Raw genomic sequence first — 8,391 nt, 5'->3', positions numbered from 1 at the left:
GTCTCAACTTAAATGTTATTTTCCCACGGATTTTTCTCTATTTTTACCAGACTGGCTGGGCTTTCCTGTTGAATGCTTCTATTAAACCCTGTAGTCTTCCTTCTGCACAGTTATAAAAATTAATATCAGAGAATATCCCTGGCCTTTTTCTCTCAACTTGGAAAAGTGTGCTGCTTTGTTTATTCCATTCTTACACCTCCAAGGAGGATTTGGGGATATTGTTGGGGAAGGGAGTGGAATGGGAATGGCGAAGAAACCAGGGAAGTGGAAAATGGGAAACAAACAGAAATTAAGAGACCAGTGTGGCCTCAGGATAGGGAATGAGAAGTTTTGTGGCTCTGAGGAGTCAGGCAAGTAAGAGAGGAGAGGGAATTTTTGGAAGTGTCAGTGAAGGAGAAATATTTTCTTCCCATTGTTACACTGGAATTACTCGTTAGTTCTAGTTATTAGTTCCTGGAATTAGTCATTAGTTCCTGAAATAATTACTCATTATTTCTTTGAAAGAATGCTGAGACTGCATCACTTGTGTCCTGATGTAACACTTCTTGAGGTGTACCACTTTTTATAATTATGCAGTTGTTTGTGCAATTGTTTTATGCTTTTATTTTCCTCCTCTCCTCCCGAGACCACAAGGCAGGGACCATACATATGTTGCTCACAGCTAAATTCCCAGGGCATTGGACAGAATCTGGCCTTTAGTGTATTCTCAACAAGTGATGAATGAATGAATGAATGAATGTGTCAGTCCATTGTGATTAGATGTCTAATCTCTAAATATCAACCTGGGGCTCCGTGACAAAATTATGCTTTCCTTAATGAAAGGTCTCTAGAAGAAGATGTTTTGAGCTAATTTCCAAATTACTGTAATTAGAAATCTTTAAAATAGTTTTTTTTTGTTTGTTTTCCCTGACACATTTCTCTGATGTTAAGAAGTGTAGAGATTGACAAGTTGTGTATTGCAGCACTATTTACAATAGGAAAGACTTGGAACCAACCCAAATGTCCATCAATGATAGACTGGATAAAGAAAATATGGCACATATACACCATGGAATACTATGCAGCCATAAAAAAGAATGAGTTCATGTCCTATACAGGGACATAGATGAAGCAGGAAAACATCATTCTCAGCAGACTAACACAGGAACAGAAAACCAAACACCACATATTCTCACTCATAAGTGGGAGTTGAACAATGAGAACACATGGACACAGGGAGGGGAACATCACACACCAGGATCTGTCAGGGAGAGGAGGGCAAGGGGAGGGAAAGCATTAGGACAAATATGCGGGGCTTAAAACCTAGATGACAGGTTGATGGGTGCAGCAAACCACCATGGCACACGTACACCTATGTAACAAACCTGCATGTTCTGCACATGTATCCCAGAAAAAAAAAAAAAAAAAAAAAGAAGTGTAGAGATTGAGTATTGACATGATTATTGTAATTGAGATGAAACACACTAAGTACTTATGTTGTTTTCAAAGTATATTAAGATATTTGCTAAAATAATCACATCTTGGTATACATATAAGCTAAGGATTACTTTTCTACGGAAGAGAAAGACAAAACCTGGGATTATGTATTTATTGCTGCTTACTGAAAACTGACTATATGCCTAGCAATATGGTATTTGTCATACACATACTACATTTAAACACATAAACAATATTTTGAGGTAGGTATTAGTTCCTGATTTTATCAATTAAAAAAACAATCAATTAAAAAAAACTGATGCCTGTAATCCCAGCACTTTGGGAGGCCAAGGCAGGCAGATCACTTGAGGTCAGGAGTTCGAGACCAACATGGCCAACAAGGTGAAACCCCGTCTCTACTAAAAATACCAAAATTAGCCAGGCATGGTAGTGTGTGCTGGTAGTCCCAGCTACTTGAGAAGCTCAGGCAAGAGAATTGCTTGAACCCAGGAGGTGGAGGTTGCAGTTTGCCAAGATTACACTACTGCATTCCAGCCTGGGTGACAGAGCGAGACTCTGCCTCAAACAAACAAACAAACAAACAAACAAAAAAGAAAACCAAGGTTGATTGACTTGCCCAGGACCTCTAAATTAGGAAATAGTGGAGCTGAGATTCACACCTAAGTCTGTTGATTCCAGAGCCAGTGCTTGTGAACAACAAAATTCTCTTTTTAATTTTGAGGAATACATCACCTACTTTATTAAGAGTTTTATTTAATATATAACTATAAGAGGAAATAATGAGTTCACAGTTCTGGTCTGACTTCTCTTCTCCAGGGATCACCCCAACTCACACTGCCTCTAGTTTACACTGTCAAGTCTAGAACCTGACTCCTATCCACTACAGGGCTAGATATAGACAACCTGCATTGTTAATGTACTTCCCATGTAGTCTTATGTTAGTTGAGTAACTTGTCGGAAGTTTAAAATAAGACAAACACTTACATTCAGGAATTCCTGGTTGTCACTTCAGCCCACCAGCTAATCCTCTGGATCAACTACCTGTTGATTTTTTTTGTTGTGGTTAACTAAAAATTCGCTTTGGCTTTTGCAATTTCAAGCTTTGTGTTATTAGCCCTCCAAGTCCATCTAGAAATTTTTCTCCCCATGGAAAGGATCACCAAATCCTCCTCTTAAAGATTCATGTAACAAAAATATAAATTGAAGCTAGCCACAAATTGGTCCTAGGAAATAAAGTACTTTGTAATTAATTAATTAATTAATTTTTTTTTTTTTTGAGATGGAATCTTGCTCTGTGGCCCAGGCTGGAGTGCAGAGGCACAATCTCGGCTCACAGCAACCTCCACCTCCTGCGTTTAAGCAATTCTCCTGCCTCAGCCTCCCAGGTAGCTGGGACTACAGGGTGAGCCACCACACCTGGCTAACTTTTCTATTTTTAGTAGAGAGGGGGTTTTGCCATGTTGGCCAGGCTGGTCTCAAACTCCTGACCTCAAGTGATCTACCCATCTCGGCCTCCCAAAGTGCTGGGATTACAGGTGTGAGCCACCACACTTGGCCTAGAAAGTACTTATTGTTTTATGTACACATACACGCACACGCACATGCACGCACACACACGCACAGTCAATTCTCATTATTTTTAGTAGTTTATATTCTATAAAGTTACTGCTAATTCTGGATTAGTCAATAATGAACCTAGGGGAAATACAGGGTTATATTTCTGTGAGTCTCTAATCATAACATGTTTGTCAATTGATCAATACATAGCCTGTTTTATGTGTATTTCTGTACCCTATTTAATATACACTGTGGATTTACTAACATTGAACGCATGGCCAACAGAATTGTAATGCATGAGTGAACAAAGTTTACCTTTCATAGGTATTGCCTCTGTGAGGTGCATGACAGCCTTCTTGCGCTTACTGGACAGCACTTCAGCAGTACAGTTGGGGATGATTTTAAACAGTGAAGTCACCAACAAAAAGCACAAAAATGTAAACACTAAATAGACTGAGGAAAGGTCACTTGTTTACAGTATGAGAGTTGAAAAATGGAAAGTGTCACCTTGTTCAACTCAGTGGGGAATGTGAGCATTGGGCGACGCAAAATTTTCACTGCTCTATGAATGACCACAGAAGCCCATAAGCATTGATTGTTGGGGTTCAAATACGTTTTAGTGAGTAGGCGAATTTGCAAACACAGAATGTGCGAATAATGAGGGTCAGCTGTTACATGTACTTACTGCTAGTTAATATTTGTTGAGTGCTTGCTAATGCCAGTATTTATTTTAGGTTTTAGAAATATATCAATGTAGTTAATTCTTATAAAAGCTCTATTAGGTAGGTATTGATATTTTCTCTATTTACCTATTACGAGGAAAAGTTAAGTGAAGTTTTCCAACCCACGGCTGGTAAGTATCTGAGTAAGGATTGGAGCCAGGCAGAGTGGTTCCAGAGCCCACACATTTATCCATAGTGCTATGCTTCCTTGTTTTAAAAGTCCTTCTATGACTATTGTTCACATTTGGAGAACATTATCCTATCAATGATCTTTTTTCAAGGAGGTGTTTTTAGGGATCATTCATTTATTCACTTAATTAGAGAAATGATTTCATGTGTGCCTACTTTGTGCTGGCACTGTGAGGGTTTAGCAGTGAAGAAATACATGACTTCTGCCCTCACACAATTTCATTTAGCTTACAATTAGGTAAGATAATATACATTATATAGCTTAGGATTACAGTTAGCATTATATGATTTTAAAAATACAAATTAAGAGTGAGTTAAACAGGATAGAAATTGATTTTTCTTTTACATGAATGGCGTCTGGAGGTAGGTTGCTCAGGGCTGGTAGGAAAACTCCACCATCATCAGTGACCCAGGCTGCTTCTATGTTGCTGCTCTGCCATCCGCATGCTGCTTGTGGTTCAGAGCATCTGGTCTAAGCTCCAGGCATCCTGCCTGCACTGCAGCCAACAAAAAGGAGGGAAAGGGAAGAAGAGTACTTCTCTTAAGGAGACTTGCTGTATGTTCCACTCACCTCACTCAGATCTCATTTGTCAGAACTCAGATAACTGCAGAGGAGGCTGGGGAATGTAGTCTGTTAGTTTGGTGGCTATATGCTCAACTAAAACCCAGAGTTCTACTTCTGTTCCCAGGGCAAAGGGGAAGAACTGTACATGGGAGGCAATTAGCAAACCTCTACATATATGGAAACATTTTCTAAACTGCAGGGACCTTTATAAAATTAAAGATCTATTAAATAGAGTGGGATAGTGGCTGCATTTGTTTGATATTACATCTATTGTCTAATGGTTTTCAGTCTTCCCTTGTAGTAATTATTTTTCATTTAGGATCTAGAGTTTTCATTTGATTTCTTCAGCAACTCCAGTATCCCTGAACTTACGCTTATCTTTTTGCTGTGCTTTGGAAAAAAGAAAGCTACATGACTTCATATATATTTTAGTATATATATTTGGGGGGTGCCCAAACCTGGGAGTGAACCAGGGACTTAATACACGAAAATTGTAATGTTTGGCATTATACATTACACAAAAATCTTTCAAAATACCTCCAAGAGGTGAATAATCTTTGGAGGATAGTTAAATAATTAATATTATAATAAAGATTTTAAAAAGAACCTGTATAAAAAAAACTGGGGAAAATGAAGACACTGTTTTGAATGGAGTTGATTCTTGCACTGTCCACATGGAAAAGGATGAAGCATTGAAATACTTTAATTATGTAAAAATCTCAGATAAAAGTCGTTTTATGTTTTCTTTTACATCTGTGTAACCTAGAAATTTCTTCAATTCTCCATTTTATCGTTCGTGCATGTATCATTCAGTATCCTTGCAGGAAGCAGATAATACCATTAAAGGGGTCAATTGAAATGAGTTTGATGGAGCGACTATTCAAAATGGCTGGGCGTGGTTATGAGAACCAACAAGAAGTAGTGACTACCTAAGGACTAGCATCAGTGGGAAGCTGTTAGAACTGTGAGGCCTGAAGTGGCAAGTGGAGAGGAAATGTCTTTACTGAAAGCTGATGAGAACTGCAGCCAGGCCACAAGGCCCATCCAACATGAACTCTGGCCCTACATAGAGTCACACAGTCATTGTCAAACCAGACCCTGGCAGAGAGAAAGAGGGAGCTGGACAGGAGAGGATGCAGAACATATCCCCCAATTTCTCCATCCTCCAGCTTTCTCTGATCTCCTGATGGTTCCCTATCATAGAATAGATCTACGTGACAAATAAAGAATAACCAGCCACCGGGCGCGGTGGCTCACTCCTGTAATCCCAGCATTTTGGGAGGCTGAGGCGGGTGGATCACGGGGTCAAGAGATCGAGACCATCCTGGCTAACACGGTGAAACCCCATCTCTACTAAAAATACAAAAATTATCTGGGTGTGGTGGTGTGTGCCTTTAGTCCCAGCTACTTGGGAGGCTGATGCAGGAGAATTGCTTGAACTCGGGAGGTGGAGGTTGCAGTGACCCGAGATTGCGCCACTGCACCCCAACCTGGTGACAGAGCAAGACTGCGTCTCAAAAAAAAGAAAAAGAAAAAAAAAAAAGAATAACCAGCACAACTCGTAAAGGTGATTGCAGTCATTTGAACAGACCCTATCTCTCAGTCATTATCACTGATTAAACAATGCCTGCTGACATCAGTATTATGCATTAATATTCCCAATCTTGCTGCAGATTAGCTTTTCAAGTGAAAACTTCACACACATGCTTTTTATTTTATTTTATTTTTTTGAAACGGAGTCTCACTCTGTTGCCCAGACTGGAGTGCAGTGGGGCAACCTTGGCTCACTGCAACTTCTGCCTCCTGGGTTCAAGCCATTCTCCTGCCTCAGCTTCCCGAGTAGCTGGGACTACAGGCACACACCGCCATGCCCGGCCTATTTTTGTATTTTTAGTAGAGGTGGGGTTTCAACACCATGTTGACCAGGCTGGTCTCGAACTCCTGACCTCAAGTGATCTGCCTGCCTTGGCCTCCCAAAGTGCTGGGATTACAGGTATGAGCCACTGTGCCAAACTGAGAGACACATTTGTAATTTTACAACATGTTATCTATTTTTGTTCTTTTGATGTTGACTATACGTGTCTCTGAAAATGGCCATAGTTTTAGAAAATCACGCTAGTGTGTAAAGATGTTAGACATAGAACAAACGCACCTGCACTACTTGAGTTGACTACCAGGATCCATCAGTTGGGTTTTCGCTCTGAATCCTTGTTCTGTCACTTCAGTGTTAACTACGAGCTGATGGAATCAGTCATGGATGGCTTAGGTGGGGTTCAGGAAACTCCAAAATTCTCTCTGTTCTCATAATGGTTCTTCCATCTATTTTTTGCCGTCACATTCTACCTGATGTGATATTCCTGCCATTAGATACCACTCTTCTAGACCAGAAAAATGTAGGGCCTTCTTTGTAAAAGGAAGCCCACCAGGCACACTAGAAGGAGAGTGAGACCCATTTACCTTTTTCTATTAGCCAAGAGGTTTTTATGTTTTATGTTTTTCAGATTACTTGGTTTTCTTTTGACATGTTCAATGAAACAAATGTTGAGGAATCTTGGACAGGCAAGATTTAATGTTTGGGACAGAGAGAACAAGCAAATAACCAGGCCAAAATGAGCTGGCAGTGCGAGTGGCCTGCAGACTTAGAGGAAGGAGGTCTGAGAAGGAGGTTTTCACATGTATTGTCAAACTTTTCTTATTTGAGCCTCATCATCAGCCAGTGGCTTACACACAAAATACAGTATTTCTTTTTTAAAAAGTTAAAGCTTATAAAACAAACAAAACCAAACTGAAACCCAGATACGCTTAAGTAACTTACCAAGAAAAATGGCTCAGCAGGCCAGGCCAACAACAGGAAACTGTAGATCTTCCCCGTAATTGTTGTGTGGCTAAGGGCAGACCACTTTGCTATTCGTGGTTCATTTCCTTTTCCTCCTTGTGGTATAAAAGAGTCTTTGAGAAACACACAGTGAAAAGTTCTAGAAATTCTTTTAAAAAACACCTTGCATAAAATATTAGTAACCTGGCTTTTTAGTCCTTTGGCTTAAGCCATCTAAGGCTTATTTTTCTTTCCCTCACTTAGCCTAGGCAAAAACAATGGGAAAAGCAGGAAGAGAACTGGGAGAGAGTGCCATTGAGGAGAGCTGGAGCCTGGGCTGAGGGGTGGGGGTTCAGGTACAGCCTCACACTCTTCCAAGAACCTCTGCTCCTTCTGATGCCTGGATTGCATTAGTCAGTTCTCCAAAGAAACAGAACTAATAGCATATAGAGAGAGATATATAAGAGGGGATTTATTATGGGAATTGGTTCGCATGATTATGGATGCTGAGAAGTCCCATGGTATGCCATCTGCAAGCTGGAGACCCAGTGGGGTAATTCAGTCTGAGTCCAAAGGCCTGAGAACCAGGAGAGCCAACAATGGAACTCCCAGTCTGAGGCCAAAGGATTGGAAACTAGGGGGTGCTGGTGTAAGTCCTGGAGTCCTTTAAGGCCCAAGAACCAGGAGCTGTGATATGCAAGGGCAGGAGAAGATAGATGTCTCAAGAACAGAGAGAAAATTTACCCTTTCTTTCTCCAACTTTCTGTTCTATTTGGGCCCTGAATAGATTGGATGGTGCCCATGCCCACCCATCTTAGTGAGGATAGATTTTCTTTACTCATCTCCTGATTCAAATGCTAATCGCTTCTAGAAGCAACCTTACAGACACACTCAGAAATAATGTTTTACCAGGTATCCAGGTATCTTTAGTCCAGTCAAGTTGACACATAAAATTAACTATCACGCTGGACTGACTAGCGGGGTCATTAACCACCCTGATTTGCCCAGGACTGAGGAGCTTCTCAGGATATGGGACTCTTAGTGCTAAAACTAGGAAACTCCTGAGCAAACCAGGACAAATTGGTGACCCTATGCCTGTATTCTCT

At 40.5% G+C, this 8,391-nt stretch overlaps 1 pseudogene across 1 annotated transcript in view; it reads left to right on the top strand.

Annotated features, from left to right (window-relative positions):
* The first annotated feature begins 244 nt into the window (after window positions 1–244).
* LOC105534541 overlaps window positions 245–8,391 on the top strand; it is a 27,449-nt pseudogene continuing 19,302 nt past the window's right edge. The window contains exon 1 of the transcript XR_001005296.1: window positions 245–350. The product of XR_001005296.1 is annotated as an RNA-binding motif protein, X chromosome-like (transcript). The remainder of the gene's footprint in view (window positions 351–8,391) is intronic.

Source organism: Mandrillus leucophaeus, unplaced genomic scaffold (assembly GCF_000951045.1).
Source record: "Mandrillus leucophaeus isolate KB7577 unplaced genomic scaffold, Mleu.le_1.0 Scaffold1361, whole genome shotgun sequence".
NCBI classification, from domain to species: Eukaryota; Metazoa; Chordata; class Mammalia; order Primates; family Cercopithecidae; genus Mandrillus; species Mandrillus leucophaeus.
The sequence above is the reverse complement of the archived record's forward strand: the minus strand, read 5'-3'. Positions and strand labels throughout refer to the sequence as shown.